Below are 19,570 nucleotides of genomic sequence, written 5' to 3' on the forward strand. Positions count from 1 at the left end.
AGGCTTGGGTGTCTTAATTTATTTGGCAAAAATGTGATCCACATTATGTTTAAACGGGTATCATTTTTAAGAGACTGGTGGGAGCATAAGTCTAGGATTGGAAATTTAAAATACTAGTCCACCTTTGTTGTTTCCTGACCTTGAACAAAGTCACCTGGTCAATCTTCTTATCAACTTCCACATCAGCTCTCATGATTTCTCCTCAATGATTTTTATTTTTTTTCTTTATTCATGATAATAGAGCTTCAGAATGCATGTGAGAATGAGGGAGGAGGATGAGCACCCTCCGCATGATCTGGTCACACCTTGATTGCCTTCTTACAGTCCTCTAGTCCATCCAATCCTGGGCACTCACAGGCAAGTCTGATGCGTTTCAAGCTAATGGGCCAGGGATTTGATCCGCAGTCACCCTGTGGGATCCAGTTTCCCTTGAGCAGAGCATTAGTGATGTACCATGGAGCCAACCCATTCTTTATCATTTCTAAGATTCCCTCTTGTGGGAGGCTGGCGTGGAGCCGGGTGTGGAATGTGGCAGACTCGCTGGTGCGCAGCCTCCCACACCTTCTATCTTTAAAAGTTTATAGTACTAAAAAAAAAAAAAAATGCTTATACTACTACAGGCCAACAGGTGGCATGGAAGTTACAGTGCTGAATCCCACGTGGCTGGCTGAATGGTTTGAGTCCCAAACCTGGAGGCTTGAAAATTATACCAGGTATATGTTTCATTCCCCCTCTGCATTTCTCACTATCAAGATATACTATAACAATATTTCTGAAACAAAGTAATGAGGCTAAGCTTATACTGCATGTTGCATGCTAGAGACTGGTGACATAATTAAGGGATTTTTATAGTGAGTGTACATGACATACTTAAAAATTCCATTTGTCAATGCAAAAATATTCTCTTTATGATTGCAGTGTATAAAATGTATTTACTATTTGACATTGTATTTCCTTTCTTTTGTGCTGCAATTTTTGTATCACTTTTAATTTGTTCAAAAATCAGTTTAAAAATATGATAGATCTAACAGTGAAAATTAGGTGACTATGTGACCTAGAATATCTCTCACTTAAAATATTTGAAGTTGAAATAAGAGAAAACACTGAAGAAAGGAGTTTATCAGAGAAAAAATTAACAATAGGCACTTGGGGCAAAGAAGTGGGAGAGAAATTGAAAGACAAATGAAACAAAATTTAGAAATAAAGAGCTATAGTCTAAGTATTTGTGTCCCCTCATAATGCATATATAAGACCTAATCCCCAATACAGCATCATTTATAGGAGAGGCCAGAGGGAGCTCATTTGTTTCGTTTACCATATGAATAATCATCAAGAATGTAAGAATGTATTTTCTTTCTTTCCTCCTTTCTTTCTTTCTTTCCTTTCTTTTTTCTTAGAGAGAGAGATTTTTGCAATAGTGCACATGAGCTCACTGAAGAGACAGAAAAAGAACAAGTGAGAAATCACCCCGAAGAGGGATGGCCATGATGCAATCCCTCCTCCTTCATTCTCCTTCTGGGATTTTGGGCATGCATTTCATGCACATGTGCCTGGCATGAGTTTTAAGCTGCCAGACACAGGACTTGAACTGTAGTTGGCCATGTGGGAATACAATGCCTTAAACAGAATGTACCTGCTAGCCCTAAGGAAGTATTTTCTATAGGGAATAAGACTTCATCAGACACTGAATTTGCCTGAAACTAAGATCATAAACTTCATAGCCTCCAGAACCATGAAAAACCATGTTATTGATAAATTCCACAGTTTATGGTATTTTGTTACAGCAGCCTGCATGGACTAAGACATAAAGTATATTCAAGAAGGCACCAGCAGGTGGTGTAGTGATTAAGGCATTAGACTCTCACATGGCTGACTGTGGTTTGAGCCCTGGACCTGGCAGCTTGAAACTCATGCCAGATGTGTGTGTGTGTGCATGCCCAAAATCCCAGGAGAATGTAGGAGAAGGGACTGTGGTGTGGCCATCCTTCCTGGGGAGGGGAGGGTTTCCTTATATTCTCTCTCACTGTCTCTTTCTCTCTCTCTGAAAAGCACATGTACCCTATGGAAAAAACCTTAAAATAGAAAATAAAAGTAAGTTCAAGAAAAAAGTAAAAAAGATTAGTTTGGAACCTAATTAAGATCACAGCTGTTTGCTGGGACCAGCAGTTATTGTAATGGCTATGTGGCTGAATTCCTATGTAGCTGACCGCAGTTTGAGTCCCAGACCTGGTGGCTTAAACTCACACCGGGCATATGTGTGAGTGCCCAAGATCCCAAGAGGAGAATGGAGGAGAAGAGATACTGGTGTGGCCATCCACCCTGGGGGGTGATTTCTTGCTTTCAATCTCTCTGTCTCTCTCTGTCTTTCTGGTGAGCGCACATGCCCTATAGCAAAACCCTCTCCAAAAAAAAAAAAAGATCACAGCTGTTTGTTTTTGTTGGACTTTGAGGGTGGTCAGGTTATTAGTACTAAAAATATGCTACACAGTTTGATTTCTGGATTTTTAGCAGACTTTTTTTTTAAGAATTATTTTATTAAACTTTATTTCCTTATTTAATTCATTCTGACTGGAGAGGAACAGAACAAGTGAGTGAGCAAGAGAAAGAGAGAAAGCAAGCTGCCAGGTCCGGGACTCAAACCGCAGTCAGCCATGTGGGAGCCCAATACCCTTAACCACTGTGCCACCAGCCAGCCTCAGGAAGCATAGTTATTATTTTTTTAAGAATTATTTTCTTTATCATTATTATTAATTTATTTTTTAAATTTGATCAGAGAGATACAGAGACAAAGTGAGAAAACAGCTTCCAGGTCTGGGCCTTGAACCATGGTCAGCCATGTGGAAGTCCAGCACCCCTAACCACTATGCCATCTGCTGGTCCCTTTAGCAGAAATTTTAAAACAGACCAGTCATATCATGAGTTTATCCAGGTTTTATGGAGATCCCTACACACAAATGACTATTGCCTCCATTGAGACCACAGAGTTCATTTTAGTTTAGAACATTGACTTGTCACTAGAGCTGAAAATTGTGACAAGAGTATAGTAGCTCCTATTAATTGACAATGTTAGTACACAATAGGCCAGGATATTTTACAAGCATAGATAGATCTGCTGACTTTGCTTCCTCTTCTACAACTATAATGAGCTCAGAATTTATTGGAAGGTAATTTACTTTTTTTTTTTTTTTTTAAGATCCCTTAAGGATTTGCTTCACACAAAACCAATAACTATCAATATGCATGTTGGATCAACCACAACGTTTTTCTGAGGGGTGTTAGTACCACTGTCAATGCACATGTTACTTGGGTGGAAATGAATGTCTAAACTTCGCAGTTTTCAGTGTTGTTACTATGTGATGCTTAACATGTTAAAGGCCGTTAAAAGCAGAATCTGAAAATTAAAATTGAAGTCAAAATGAAGTTTTAATGAGAACCCAAATGTGGAAATTCTATCATTATTAATAATTATTCAGAAATCAAAGGTTCTGTATGATTTTAAGATCACTGAAGTTTAAAAATGTATGGATGTATTCTCCAATAAGGCACATTAAACACACATACTATTTAAATCTCAATTTAAGGGGACAGATGATGGTGTGGTGATAATACAACTGGACCTGCATGGGAAAAAATCTGGGTTGGCATGCTGGGACCTCCCTGAGCGAGGTGTATCCTTTGTGCCTGTGACCTGGGTCAGCTGAGACAAGGAGTGGGTTGTGGTTGTGGTATGCAGATCTTATTAGGAATGCATGCATTTCTCAATCTCTTTCTTATGGAGAAGATAAATAAATTAACTTAAAAACAAATGTAATAAAGAATAAAATAAAGTAAAATAAAAAAAAGAACAGGCCCTCACTCCTACTAGCCTCATTTTTAATGCTGGCTAATGGCAACTATATCATATAACTAATGTATAACATTTCTACTATCAGAGAAAGTTCTACTAAACTACTCCGATTTGGAATATTTAAAAATATTTATAGATAAAAGGCATTCCAAATAATTTCATAATGCTCTACCCTTTCATAGAATAAAAATACTTAACTCTTTCTAATTTATGTTCAACTACTTTTACACAATCTTTAGTTTTTACTTGGTTATAACCAAGTACATAGATGTAGGAGTAAATGGCTATCAACTTTCATGGTATGTCTAGGATTTACTTCCAAGGAAAATTATTCACTATAGATTAGACATTCTTGTTATTTTTCTCACATTCTTGATGAAGGAAAAAAAAGTCTTTGCATACTTTCAAAGAAAGTACAACATAGCTTCATGTCTTCGAAATTAATTATATAATAAAAAGCAAAATCTTCAAAAAATACATTTGATTCTCTGGCAAAGTACATACCTTTCTCTTGATTCCTTAACTTCTTTTCATTTTGTCAAAAATTTCAACACAAATATTGTGTTTCCAAGTAGATCATAAGCATATCCTATATTTTGTCCACTGAAGTTCATTGTATTGTTTGTTGAATGGATATGAAATACTCTTCTTCATGCTGTAAAACTTTATGGGCAGAATATTTTGCAGAAGGCTTTCTTCAAAACCTATGACTTTTTTAACATTAGAATTAAATGTATTCGTAAGTGTGATACTGGGCAATAACATGCCATATTATTATTTTTTCTTCAAGAAATCTATGTGTACTTTGAGGGGCCAGCAGATGGCACAGCAGTTCCATCACTGGACTCTCACATAGCCCACTGCAGTTGGAGCGCCAGATCAGGTGTCTTGAAATTCACAGTGGGCACGTGTGTATACATACCCAAGATCCCTGGAGGAGAATGGAGGAGAAGAGACTGTGGAGTGGCCATCCCCCTTGGGGATGATTTCTCATTGTGTCTGTTTGCCCCCCCCATATCTCCTCACCCCTGCAGGCACATGTGCCCTAAGGCAAAAACCTCTTAAAAAAAAAGCCTATATATATCTCCTCTATAAAGTATTAAATCCTATATAAAGTGCTGACCTCTAAATAACAATCTGGGTCATTGAAGTCAACAGAACAGTTTTGAAAGTCAGGAAGAATATTTCTCAGAATCACAACCAGGTGTCATAGTCTGCTTCTTTCATGGTTTAAGGGACACAATTCCAAATATTTAATGACCAGTCCAGTCTGGGCTCTGTCCCAGCATAATGAACATGAGAGTATGGTGGTGTTTGATCTCTGCCTCAAGTGCCCTCCTTAGAGGTGCAAAAAGTTCAGGTGCTCTAGGGCAGCAGTCCCCATCTGTTTTGGCACCAGGGGTCAGTTTCATGGAAGAGAATTTTTCCGCAGAAATTTCCATTTCTTGAGAATTTTATTCCTGTTCACATTATAATATATCATGAAAATAATCACACAACTCACCATAATGCAGTATGTGCAGCCGCTCCCCAGTACTAGCACCATTGCCTCAGCTCCACCTCAGGCATTAGATTCCCACCAAGAGTGAGCAACCTATCGTAGATCCTTCACATGGGCAATTCACGACAGGGTTTGCACAGCTCCGAGAATCTAATGCCTGCTGATCTGAAGGGAGGCAGAATACCAGTTATTCGTTTGGTAGTGCTAGCGACGAAGAGCAGCTGGAAATACAGATAAAGGTCACTCACTTGCCTGCCACTCATCTCCTGCTGTGTGGCTGGTTCCTGTGTGGTACTATGGGTTGGGCAGGGTTAGGGATCCTTGTCTAGGGCGACTCTCAGGAAGAGTGGCCAGCCACACGTGACAGTGTAGAAGCAAGTGTCACCAAGAAATTCAGAATAAGTTAACAATGGGTAGAGCCCTACGGATGCACATCAGCTGGGTATCTGTACAGTTATCCAGTTGAAGAATGACTTCACTGCCACTAGATAAACATGGGGTCCTTATTTTTTCACACTCAGAAATTAAAATGATGATAAAATTACTGAGAAAAATGTCTTTGTTTGATCTAATTTTCCTTTTTCAAAGCCTCTACTCGATATTATTCAGGTAGATAATAAGTACAACTCAAACAGTCCTGTGCTTTTCCTTTTCAGTTTTTTTACTGCCCTCCAATTTCTTTTATAAGGCTAGCATTGTTTTACATATGCTTTTACCTTTGACCCAGAGGATATTGAAATTCTTATTCTTTGTTGGCTGGCAAGCATCTACTCAGCCTGCAGTCTTTGATGAATTGTACCTCGGTTTAGCTTTTGCTACAGAAAACTCCCTCTGGACTACAGGTTCAGATTTGCTGGCACACATGCTTACCTGGATGCAGGAAATTCTGAAAAAACAATGACTTATATTTTATGGTTTCTCCTCCCTTCTTTAAGAACACACAGGTGTTTCAATCAAAGGTGTATTAAAAAGGACACAAAGATATAAATATATCTTTGCTTTCTTATTCTGCAAATCTTTACTTTGAATATCCTGTATAGTATATTTTCACTGCTTAGAGGCTACTTCTTCATTGTCATGGGTTAATTTTACAAATATGTAGGTGTTATGCTTTTAGGTATATTTGAGCTAACTAAATGTCAGACTTTCAGATAACTCAAGTGTTATCTAGTTATTAAAAACTTACTGTTTTTATTTTTTAAAAGGAAACTAGTCTGACAAGCTAAGAGCTTGGAAGTCATCGCTTTAGTCCACAGAACAAGAAAAATGGTGACCAAACTGAAAATCACTAATTCTTAGTGCCATCAGAAAATTCACGTTATAGGGCAAGCAACCTACTGACCTCAAAACCAGACAGACAGGTAAATATGGAAAAAAGAAATCACAGTGTATCAGAAGCAGAAATCACTGCTGGAGGCGTGACTCCTAGTTGACTACTAGTTACTGAAAACTGAGTTTGGAACTTTGAGAACTGAAAGCCCTGGACTCCAGCCTTGGAAGTGAGACTCACATTTTCATTAGTTTTTCCTCCAAGAGCCCAGCAGGTTCTCATGGTAAAGATGGAAGAAAAATCCCCTATTCTTCCATCAATGAAGGGGGAAAAGTAAATATTTGGAAAACACTTAGAACATTCTGTTCTTCTTAACAAAGGCTTACCCTCAAGGAAAACAAGTGTATTAGGCCTTAATGGACAATGGTTTCAATAGCTACTAAACAATCCTGGAAAAGAAAAATACTCAACACCAGCTCCCCCTCTAGCCTCCCATGCTAGGAAAAAGGAAATAGCTATTTTATCCCTCTTAGTCTTCTAAAAATTACCTGAAGGATAAAAGTGCTGAGAAGCATTTGTGAAAGTCACTGCCAGGAGCCCAGGTGCGTTAGAACACAAAGACTCAAACCACAAGACTACAGTACAGTATGCTTTCCTTTCCTCCCCCTTCATCACCACATCATCAGGGCTCCTGCACAGGAGGAGACTATAACTCAGAGCACCGCATGTCTCTGATCACATTGAAGAGAAATCCTCTGTAAAAACCCAGTGCCAACAGGGAAGACAAAATAAGAACACTGGAGACAAAAATAAGAACATTGTAGAAATTTTTGGTCTCTGGTATACCTACAGCCTAACTTCTAACCAAATGAACATAAAACCTCAATCTAAAGTAATATTGACTTTATTTAGCCTGATACTTTATGGCTGGATTTCAATAAAAAATTATAAGACATGGTAAAAGGCAAAAAACATCATCTGAAGAAACAAAGCAAACATGACCAGACTCAGAAATAGCACGTATTTTACAATTGTCAGATTGATCATTGAAAGTAATTATATATTAAGGACTCAAGAGGTAAAAGTGGAGGGACCAGCAGTTAGCGTAATGGCTATGTCACTGGACTCCCATGTAGTCAACCGTGGTTCGCATCCCAGACCCGGTGGCTTAAAACTCATGCCGGGTGCGTGTGCATGCGTGCCCAAGATCCCGAGAGGAGAATGGAGAAGAAGGGATTGTGGCGTGGCCATCTCCCCTGGGGGGTTATTTCTTGCTTTCTGTCTCTCTCTCTCTCTGGTGAGTACACACGCAATACAGCAAAAACCTCTAAAAATAAAAAAAAAGAGTTAAAAGTGGATAACCTGTAAGAACAGCCAAAAAGATGAGAACTCTTTAAAACAAAATCAAAAGGAAATGGTGAAAGTAAGTAAATGAATGAATGAATGGAAATAAAGACTATGGGCTCATTAGTAGACCAGACGTGGTTGAGGAAATTATCAATGAGATTGAAGATAAGTCAATAGAAACTTCATAAAGTTAAGTGCAAAGAGTAAAAATAATGACAACTATGGATGAGAATATCTTAAATGTATGGAATAGTACAAAATCTCTAACAGGTATATGATGGCAGTACTATAAGAAAAAGAAAGAGAGAAAGGAGAACAAACAGCTGAAGTAGTAATCACTGATAATTTTCTAGAATTAATGTCAGACACCAAACCACACATTCAGGAAACTTAGGGAACACCAAGAAAGATAAATATCTAAAAACATGCACCTAGGCATAACATTTTTCCACTACAGAAAATCAGTATTGAAGAAAATTTTGAAAAAGCCAGAGGAAGATGGAGAAGGACAGCACCTTATCTTCAGAGGGCACAAGCAAGGATTATGTGTGGGACCACATAGTGGTGTGGTGTTTGAGACAGCTGAATCCCACAGAGCCAACTACACTGTTTGAATCTTGAACCAAGCAGCATGAAAAAACACACCAGGTGTGGGTTTTATCCATTTCCCAAATGGGAAAATGGAAACAGGATTGTAGCATGGCCATCCTCATAGAGGGTACTTTCTTGCTTTCCCTCTCCCTCCCTCTGTTCTCTGTTTCTCTCCAGTGAATGAATGCCCACATCCTCTAGCAATTTTTTTTTTTAAAGGAGAGGGCAGCTGGTGGCATAGTGGTTAAGGTGACTGGATCTCAGCTGGTTAACTGCATGTTCGAGTCCTAGACTGTGTAGCTTGGAAAAACATGTTGAGAACATGTATGTTTCCAAAATCCTGAGAGGAGAGTAGAGGAGAAGGAACTGCAGCATAGCTATCCCCTCTGGGGATCTTTTTCTCTTTCTTACTAGCAAGCACATGTACCCTATAGCAAAATTTTAAAAATAATAATAATTATGTTTTACTTATTTTCAGAAATCATGAAAGTAATAAGAGAATGAATGAGACATTTAAAGCACTTAAGTAAAAACAAACAAAAATCTCCAACCTAGAGCTCTGAAATAATTGAAACTGTTTTTTTAATGTAGAAGAAATATACTTTCTTTTTTTTTTAAGAGAAATTTTTGCTATAGGGTATGTGTACTTGCCAGAGAGACAGACACGGAAAGCAAGAAATCACCCTCCAGGGTGGATGGCCATCCTGCAAACCGTTCTCTTTCACGCTCCTCTGGGAACCTCGGTCATCCACGCACATGCATTCAGCATGAGTTTTAAGTCACCACGTCCAGGAATTGAAACACAGTCGACTATGTGGCAGTATAGCAATGTAACCATTATGCCATCAGCTGGTCCTGGGAAATACTTTCTTAGAAAAAAATGATACACAAAGAAAAAAATTGAAGGGGCCAGTAATCTTGCCTTATAAAAAAAGTTAAAAGAAGTTCTTCAGAAGAAAATGACACACAGGGTAAAATCTTGCATCCATAAAGAAAGGAAGAGGTTTTTTTTGTTTTGTTTTGTTTTGTTTTTTTTTGAGAGATTTTTGCTATAGGGCGCGTGCGCTCGCCAGACAGACAGAGAGAGACAGAGAGACAGAAAGCGAGAAATCACCACCCAGGGGGGATGGCCACGCCACAATCCCTTCTCCTCCATTCTCCTCTTGGGGTCTTGGGCACACATGCACACGTGTGAGTTTTAAGTCACCGAGTCTGGGACGCGAACCGTGGTCGACTATGTGGGAGTCCAGAGACACAGCCATTACGCTAACTGCTGGTCCCGAGAAAGGAAGAGTTTTTGAGAAGGAATAAATGAAGATAAAATAATTTTGTATTTTCCTTTAATTCTTACAAGATTTACAAAGTTTGTTCAATTAATAATAGCAACAATATTTCAGATGATTCTAATCTATGGATAAATGAAATGAATGACAGTAATTTATACTTAATGACAGGGAGAATTTGAAATACTATATTATAAGATACCTATACCACTGGTGAAGCAGTACAGTGTTATTTAAAAATTAACTTGAATCAGTTGTAAATGTGTATTACAAACTCTAGGGTAACTATTTTTAAAAAGTCAAAAAAAGTAAAATTGATATTTTGAAAGAACAGAAAATAGAATCATATAAAATATTTAATATAAACTAGGGAAGGTAGAAAAAGCATAAGATAAAAAGGAAACCAAAATCAAAGGACACAAATAGAAAACAGGCACAAATAGTATACAAAGGTATACATACTCACTCTAAATGTGAATGCTCAGGGTAGCATTCTGATCAAGCATTAGAAGACAAGTTCATCACAGCAGATTAAAAAATAAGGTCGAACTATATATTGTCTCCCCCCCAAAAAAATTTAAATATAAAAATATGAAGACGTTAAAGGTAAAGAGATGATGGGGTTGTGAGGTCACAAGGGAAGGTTCCAGGTCTGTGTCCAGAGACCTCCCTGAGAACTCGGAGAACACATGTGCTGGTGACTCAGGACAGGCTGAAGCCATATGCAGATTTCTGCGTCAAGATCCTGCTGGAGGTGCTGTCTCTCTCTCGATCTCTCTCTCTGGGTCTCTCTCACAAAGAAGGAAAAGAAACTTAAAAAGTAAAAGCTTACCAAAAAATGATAAAGAGATGAAATAAATATATGCTAATACTTTTAAAAACTGGATTAGCTCCAGTAATTTCAGACAAAACAGTCTTCAGAAAAAGAAAATTTTCAGAGACTCAAAAGGGGTGTTATGTAACAACAAAGATTTTAATTCTTTTTTTGGAGAGGTTATTTTTTTTCTTGCATCCATAAAGAAAGGAAGAGGTTTTTTTTGTTTTGTTTTGTTTTGTTTTTTTTTGAGAGATTTTTGCTATAGGGCGCGTGCGCTCGCCAGACAGACAGAGAGAGACAGAGAGACAGAAAGCGAGAAATCACCACCCAGGGGGGATGGCCACGCCACAATCCCTTCTCCTCCATTCTCCTCTTGGGGTCTTGGGCACACATGCACACGTGTGAGTTTTAAGTCACCGAGTCTGGGACGCGAACCGTGGTCGACTATGTGGGAGTCCAGAGACACAGCCATTACGCTAACTGCTGGTCCCGAGAAAGGAAGAGTTTTTGAGAAGGAATAAATGAAGATAAAATAATTTTGTATTTTCCTTTAATTCTTACAAGATTTACAAAGTTTGTTCAATTAATAATAGCAACAATATTTCAGATGATTCTAATCTATGGATAAATGAAATGAATGACAGTAATTTATACTTAATGACAGGGAGAATTTGAAATACTATATTATAAGATACCTATACCACTGGTGAAGCAGTACAGTGTTATTTAAAAATTAACTTGAATCAGTTGTAAATGTGTATTACAAACTCTAGGGTAACTATTTTTAAAAAGTCAAAAAAAGTAAAATTGATATTTTGAAAGAACAGAAAATAGAATCATATAAAATATTTAATAAAAACTAGGGAAGGTAGAAAAAGCATAAGATAAAAAGGAAACCAAAATCAAAGGACACAAATAGAAAACAGGCACAAATAGTATACAAAGGTATACATACTCACTCTAAATGTGAATGCTCAGGGTAGCATTCTGATCAAGCATTAGAAGACAAGTTCATCACAGCAGATTAAAAAATAAGGTCGAACTATATATTGTCTCCCCCCCAAAAAAATTTAAATATAAAAATATGAAGACGTTAAAGGTAAAGAGATGATGGGGTTGTGAGGTCACAAGGGAAGGTTCCAGGTCTGTGTCCAGAGACCTCCCTGAGAACTCGGAGAACACATGTGCTGGTGACTCAGGACAGGCTGAAGCCATATGCAGATTTCTGCGTCAAGATCCTGCTGGAGGTGCTGTCTCTCTCTCGATCTCTCTCTCTGGGTCTCTCTCACAAAGAAGGAAAAGAAACTTAAAAAGTAAAAGCTTACCAAAAAATGATAAAGAGATGAAATAAATATATGCTAATACTTTTAAAAACTGGATTAGCTCCAGTAATTTCAGACAAAACAGTCTTCAGAAAAAGAAAATTTTCAGAGACTCAAAAGGGGTGTTATGTAACAACAAAGATTTTAATTCTTTTTTTGGAGAGGTTATTTTTTTTTTTATTTTTTATTTTTTTTTTTGCTATAGGGCACGTGCACTCACCAGACAGACAGAGAGAGACAGAAAGCGAGAAATCACCCTCAAGGGGGGATGGCCACACAGCAATCCCTTCTCCTCCATTCTCCTCTAGGGATCTTGGGTACGCATGCACACGCTCCCGGCGTGAGTTTAACCAACCGGGTCAGGGACCCAAACCGTGGTCGACTACATGGGAGTTCAGCGACATAGCCATTACGCTAACTGCTGGCCCCCAAAGATTTTAATTCTGTATAAGGCAATAATAATCCACATTACACATGCAACAAATATGTGTCAACAGTGGAGTGTCAACACACATGAGTTCCAAACATTGGCATCCAAAGGATGAAATACTTAGGCATAAGTCAAAAAATATGTATAAGAGGGGTTGGCAGATGGCATGGTGGTTGAGGGTACTGGACTCCCACGTGGCCAACTACTGTTCGAGTCCTGGACCTGGCGGCTTGCTTAAACTTTCTCTCTCTCTCTCTCTCTCTCTCTGAATGAATGAATGAATGAATGAATAAAAATGTTAAATAAAATAATTCTTAAAAATTAAAAAAGTATAAGATCTACATGAGAAAAATTGCAAAAAGATGATGAGATAAATCAAAGATAATCTAAATAAGTACAGAGATAGTCCAGGCTCATGCATAGAAAGACATAATATTGTTAAAATCTGAGAATTAGATTAATAGCTTGATCTCAATAGCATCTAAAATCCCAGTAAATTATTTTGTAAATATTGATGAATGAATTCTAAAGTTTTATGAGAAGGTGAAAGACCCTAAATGGCCAATACAATACTACAGAATGAAAAAGAAAAGCCACACCACCCAATTTTAAGATTTAATATTAGGCTACAGTGATCAAGATTGTGTGGTATTAGTGAAATAATAGACAAGGAGATCAATGGAACAAAATAAAGGTTCAGAAATAGGACCATACAAATACAGTCAATTGTTCTTTGAAAAAGGAACAAAAGCAAGTAAGTGGGAAAAGGATGGTTTTCTTCCAAACTCAGCTCTGAAACAAGTGGGCATCCACACACAACAAAGTGAATCTACATATAGACTTCATACCAGTAACAAAATAAAATGATTATTTATACACTATCCCAAAGTATTATCACAGAAGTTCTTCCTCTGTCCTTCACAATAGCAAATCTCCCCTCAGTCACCCAGGTTTCACTGACTTTTTTTTTTTGGAGAGTTTTTTTTTTTTTTTTTTTTTTTTTTGCTATAGGGCGCGTGTGTTCGCTAGACAGACAGAGAGAGATAGAGACAGAAAGCGAGAAATCACCCCCCAGGGAGGATGGTCACGCCGCAATCCCTTCTCCTCCATTCTCCTCTCGGGATCTTGGGCACGCACGCACACGCACCTGGCGTGAGTTTTAAGCCACCGGGCCTGGGACACGAACCATGGTCCACTACATGGGAGTCCAGCGACATAGCTATTACGCTAACTGCTGGTTCCCAGTTTCATTGACTTTTCATTGTAGTTCTTGCTTTCTTGAGCTCATTATCTACCTTTCTTATTTTCTGATTATATTCCTAAACTGTGTGATTTCCCCTCATCTCTACATAAAGATATAATGGGCTTCATAAAAACAGGATGCAAATATTCAAATTTTGTGTACAATGATTTCAATATTCACTAATTCTTTGTAATAACATTGCCTTTCAATTTTAAAGTGTACTTCAGTCTTCAGGGTTTCTTTTAATACTGATAAAAATGGTAATGTTGGGACCAATAGTTGGTATAATGACTACGTCATTGAACTCCCATGTGGTTGACCACAGTTGGAGTCCTGGGTCCATGTGCATGCGTGCCCTAGATCCCAAGAGGAGAATGGAGAAGAAGGGATTGTGGCATGGCCATCCCCTCTGGGGGGTGATTTCTCACTTTGTCTCTCTCTCTCTCTCTATCTTTCTGGTGAGTGCATATGCTCTATAGCTAAAAAAAAACTCCTCCAAAAAAAGAAAATGAAAGAAAAAAGAGGAAATGGTAACCAAGGATGGAAGATGTCTTGCAAAGGTCACTATAATGGTGAACAGAAACTAAACCTATAGCTGACAGCACTGTGCCCTATTTTAAAGTTGCTGGAGGCTACGTTACTTAAATAATAATTCATGACTCAATAACGTTTAATGAAATGACACACATACAATGAGAAACTTGAGAGAAAAAAGTCAAAACACATACAAAAATTAGAAGAAACAAAGTTGATGGAGTTATAAAAATTTCATTGAAGGAATTGATCATGTTCCATAATTGCTTTTTATTATTTTTTTTTGGGGGGGGGAGATTTTTCCTATAGGGCGCATGCGCTCGCCAGACAGACAGAGAGAGACAGAGAGACAGAAAGCAGGAAATCACCCCCCAGGGGGGATGGCCACGCGGCAATCCCTTCTCCTCCATTCTCCTCTCGGGATCTTGGGCACGCACGCACACGAGGCTGGCGTGAGTTTAAGCCACCAGGTCCGGGACTCGAGCCACGGTCACGCGGCGCTGGGACGCGAGCCACGGTCAACTATGTGGGAGTCCAGCGACATAGCCATTACGCTAACTGCTGGTCCCGCTTTTTATTTTTTAAAACAATTATGTTTGCATAATTTCTTTTTATTTTTGTAAAGCAAATAGTCCCAAAATAAGACAAGCAACTCATAATAACATTTATGTAAGAAAACTCATCTAACCGAAAGGGAAACAAACTTTCTCTATGATCTTTTGAAATAGCGAAAAAGTTGAAATCTCAGAGATGTTAGTGACTTGCTCAAGATCACACAAGGAAATGACACAACCAGTACTGAAGCTCATTTCCCTGATGCCACGTCCAGGCTCTTTAACAAAGTATTAAGAGTTTATTATAAGGAACACACCTTTGTTGCTGGGAAAAGGAGAGAATTATATTTTGACTTTACATAAAAGTGAGCATTAGGATTATTACTGTTCATAATTAAAAGTTGTAAGGCCATTACTGCGACCAGCAGGTAGTGTGGTGGTTAAGACGCTGGACTCTCATATAGTCAACTGTGGTTCAAATTTTGGACCTGGCAGCTTGAAAATCATGCTGGAAACATGCGCATGCAGGCCCAGAATCCCAGGAGGAGAAGAGATTAAGGCTTGCCATCCCCTTGGGGGGGTTATTTCTCCTCACTTTTCTCCTCTCTGTTTCTCTCCCTGGAGCACATGCACCCTATGGCAAAAAAAAAAAAAAAGAAAAAGAGAAAGAAAGTTAAAATAGCCATCACCTGCTGAGTGGCTATCACATAACTGCACTGTGTTCTGTGTTGGGTCATTTCGAGCTTCTACCTCACTTCTTCCCAGCAACTTTGCAATGGAATTATGAGTCTCCATTTACAAACGAGGAAACTCATGCTTACAGTTACTAATGCTTTCAATGACTTGAAAATGTAAAGGTAACTAAACATTTGAATGAGATTTGTTCTTCAAACTCTTTCTGATATATTTAAATTCTTTAACCACATTCCAAATGGTCATTTTTGTCCTTTCTATTTTCCCTCTTGACAATAGGTTAAAATTGCACATGTAATTAAACATTTTTTCAGTTTGCTAATTGTGAGCCCAATTGCATGCTCTGGCTGAAAGCACCCACAATTAGCAAGCACTGATTAGATGCTTATGCAATTTTGCAAAGAATATTTTTTAGTATGCATAAAAGGAGTCTGGCTCTTAAGAAGTTGGCCTTTACTGGTATAAGTTTTGAAGGTTTTTATGTAAAAAGTCAACTCAAATGCAACATGAAGCAGCATTTTCTAAATGCATTTTAAATGCTTGCAACTGTGACAGACCTCTATGTAAATGTTTATTGTATGAAAGCATAAACTCTGACAGAAAAGTATTTCTACAAGACAACAGGGAGTGTAGAAGACTAGATAAGTCTGCAAAGATGACAGTAACTAGAGATGAAAAACATAAATGTGCCTATTATCTCCAGAAACCCAAAAAACATGCCTTATTTGCTGGTTACTCTGTCATCTCTGACTAGTTTTAAAGTCAGCACTTCTGCAAAAATCCCTGTGCATTATTAAATGTCTCAGCAGATTAGTAATGGGTTTTAGGACCTTAAACTTCTAGGTCACTGGTGTGAATTTAACCCAAGTCATTATTGGCTATACTTCCATTGTTCGTAGTAATCACTGAAAACTAATTTGCCTCTCAGAATATTGTCAAATTTACACATTAAACTATTTAATTAATATCAACTTGACCATTGCATGATACTCAGATTTGACATGAAAATGAGTAAGAAAGGCATGTGGGAGTTTGATGGTTCTATGGCTTGAATATGATCCCCCCCAGATTCTTGTTGGGATGTGATAGTACTACTGTCTGTATCGTAAAGATACAAAGTGAAAGCTTAATTCCTTCATGGTGTTCCTGGGGAAGGTCCAATGGCCAGTGATTGGTTCATGGTGATTGCATCGTGGAGTTAACAATCTTATCAATAAATTAATGATATCCAGTGAGACTCAATGAGTTATACCCCTGATGAGAAAGGGATTAGTTACCCTGAGAGCTGGTTGTAATAAAGGGAGACCAGTCAGGATCTCTCTCTCTGCAGGTGCCTGTCCTCCTGTTCTTCCACTGACATGCCTTAGGCCTCAGACTTTGGACTTTGCAGCCACCAGAACTGTGAGTTTGTAAATAAACTTTTGTCTTTGTGAAGCACCCAGGCCTAGTTATTTCTGTCAGCAATGTGGAAAGAGGCTAAGACAAAGGGAGTGGGTAGTGTGAGTGAAATTCAGCAAATGGGGGGCTACCATTCTAGCACTCAGAAAGAAACAGTTTATGCCTACAAAGCACCCTCATTACCTTTGTTTAAGAAGGAAACTACATAGTTTTCTTATTGAACACCTTGCTTAGAGAAAAGAAGCCAACCCAAACTACTTTTTAAATATGTATTATTATTTCTCAGTTTTTTCTTAAAGAAGCTGATTACCCAAAGGAAATATTAAGAAAGTGGAGAAACTTGCCTAGTTAAAGTGACTGTCATTCACAAGTAAATAAGAAGCTATGTGTGTACATTACACAGGCATCATCTATAATGTAAGTATTAATTTGAAGTAAGATTTCAAACCATATTAAAATGAACAAGAAACGCATAATGAATTTTCCAAAATCACAGTATAATCATACGATGGTAAATTTGTGACTAACCATTCATTTCGGGAACTTTTCCAGATAGTTTTCATGATTCTCTTAAAAATAATTATATATATTTTTAACCAACAAGAGTAACAAAATAAACTTTTGCTTCACAAAATTAATTTTATTGTCTCCTTTCCACTGAAAATAAACTATCTTATAAATTAGAGGAGGAGGAGGAGGAGAAAAAGAAGAAATAAGAAGAAAGAAGAAGGAGCAACAAGAAAGAAGAAAGAAGAAAAGGAAGAAAGCCTTCAGGGCCAGCAGGTAGCTTGGAGGTTAAGGTGGCTGGATCCCACATGGCGAACTGCAAGTTTTGAGTCCTGGAACTGGTGGCTTGATAAACATGCTGGGTGCATGTGTGTATGTGCTCAAAATCCCAAAAGGAGAATGGAAAAGAGGGGTAATTTTTCATTGGATATATATGTATGTATTTATACAGGAACATAGAAAACGTAACTTTAAGGTTTTTTTTTTTTTTTTTTTTTTCTCCCATAGGGTGCATATACTCACTGGAAAAAGACAGAGAAAGATAGTGAGAGGAGAAGTGAGAAATCATTTCCCCAGAGAGGATGGTCACACTGTAATCCCTTCTCCTCCATTCTCCTCCTGGGATTTTGAGCATATATGTGTATGCGCGCATGTGCACACACACATACACACACACACATAGCATGATTTTCTTTTCTTTTCTTTTTTTTTTTTTTGGAGAGGTTTTTGCTATAGGGCACGTGTGTTTGCCAGAAAGACAGAGAGACAGAGAGCCAGAAAGCGAGAAATCACCCCCCCCCCGCAGGGGGCCCAGCCTCCTCTCGGGATCTTGGGCACGCATGCATATGTGCCTGGCGTGAGTTTTAAGCCACCGGGTCCGGGACGTGAACCGCGGTCGACTACGTGGGAGTACAGTGACATAGCCATTACGTTAACTGCTGGTCCCCATAGCGTGATTTTCTAGCTCACAGCTCTGGGACTTAAACCACAGCTACATGAGAGTCCAGTGCTCTTACCAACACATCACCTGCTTACCCCACATTAACTTATTTTTATAGAATATAAACAACAGATTCTAGCTATCAAGAAACATACCAATGAATAAGAGCTTGGAAATTTTTCACTTACACAAAATATTTCAATCTCTGGTCATTTTCATTTCAATACTGACTCAGGATAAACCAAAAGCTATCAATAATCCTGTTTTGAAAAGATCTGTGATGCCAGCAGGTGGCATGGTGATTAAGGTGCTGTATTCCTACATGGCTGATGGTGGTTCAAGTCCTGGGCATAGTGGCTTGCTTTCTCTCTCTGTCTCTGTCTCTCTCTCATGCTCTCTGGTTAACACACATATCTTACAGCAAACAACAACAAAAATATTGTGAATGTCATAGCAAACCAGACTTTGCTTCAAGGCATTCGGAGGGCCAAGTAGCCAGAATACAATGGGATGAACTGTGGAAATTGAATTACACATGTACAGTGGCCAATCATCAGTGTCTTTGAAAGAAGCAACATGATTGGTTACCAATCATAATGCACATCTACTACTTCTGTCATGAGCTGAGGACTGAGGAGCTAGTAACACAGTTTGCAGTTTATGGAAACACGGTTAATATGCTTTGGACTGAAATTTGAACTGAGTTGCTGGGAAGCTGGTATGATTTCAAAAGACTGTAGTAAATAGAATTCTTGCACATAGGAATCATGTAAAAGGATCAATGCCTGTCATGATGTGCAACAGAAGTCTGGCCAAATTTAATAAGATTTATGTGTGGCTATTTACAAAGCCATCTCTTTAAAATTTAGAAGTACACACACACACACACACACACACACACACAGACATACACACACACAATATATTATCAAATTTGGGTTAAAATGCCATTCCTCTTCCTATAGGGATCCTATCCTATGTGAAAATGTGATATTTAATAAAAGACTGAAATACCCATCCCGTTCATTCTCTTACTGGAGACAGAAGAAAGATACACAGTAGTTCTGCATGATAAACTATAGTAGAGTCACATAAAAGACTCCAGAAAATAATTCAAAATGTGAAAATGCTTTTGATTCCCTCAAGAAACCAAATATATTCTTCAGTGTACCTCACCACTGCACCTTTTTATCAGATTGTTTTAATAATGGCACTACTGTTCAATTTGTTATATGTCATCAGACATGCATGGCAGTCAGTGCAAAGGACAAGTTAGACTTTAAAATGAACCGC

The 19,570-nt window shown here is 38.2% G+C and overlaps 1 long non-coding RNA gene across 1 annotated transcript in view; it reads left to right on the top strand.

Moving 5' to 3' along the window:
• Window positions 1-16,766: 16,766 nt before the first annotated feature.
• LOC102498945 (uncharacterized) overlaps window positions 16,767-19,570 on the top strand; it is an 8,815-nt gene continuing 6,011 nt past the window's right edge. Inside the window, exons 1-2 of the long non-coding RNA XR_333187.1 lie at window positions 16,767-16,833; window positions 17,117-17,247. This is a non-coding gene — a long non-coding RNA (uncharacterized LOC102498945). The remainder of the gene's footprint in view (window positions 16,834-17,116; window positions 17,248-19,570) is intronic.

This window comes from Tupaia chinensis, unplaced genomic scaffold (assembly GCF_000334495.1).
Source record: "Tupaia chinensis unplaced genomic scaffold, TupChi_1.0 Scaffold000010_1, whole genome shotgun sequence".
NCBI classification, from domain to species: domain Eukaryota; kingdom Metazoa; phylum Chordata; class Mammalia; order Scandentia; family Tupaiidae; genus Tupaia; species Tupaia belangeri.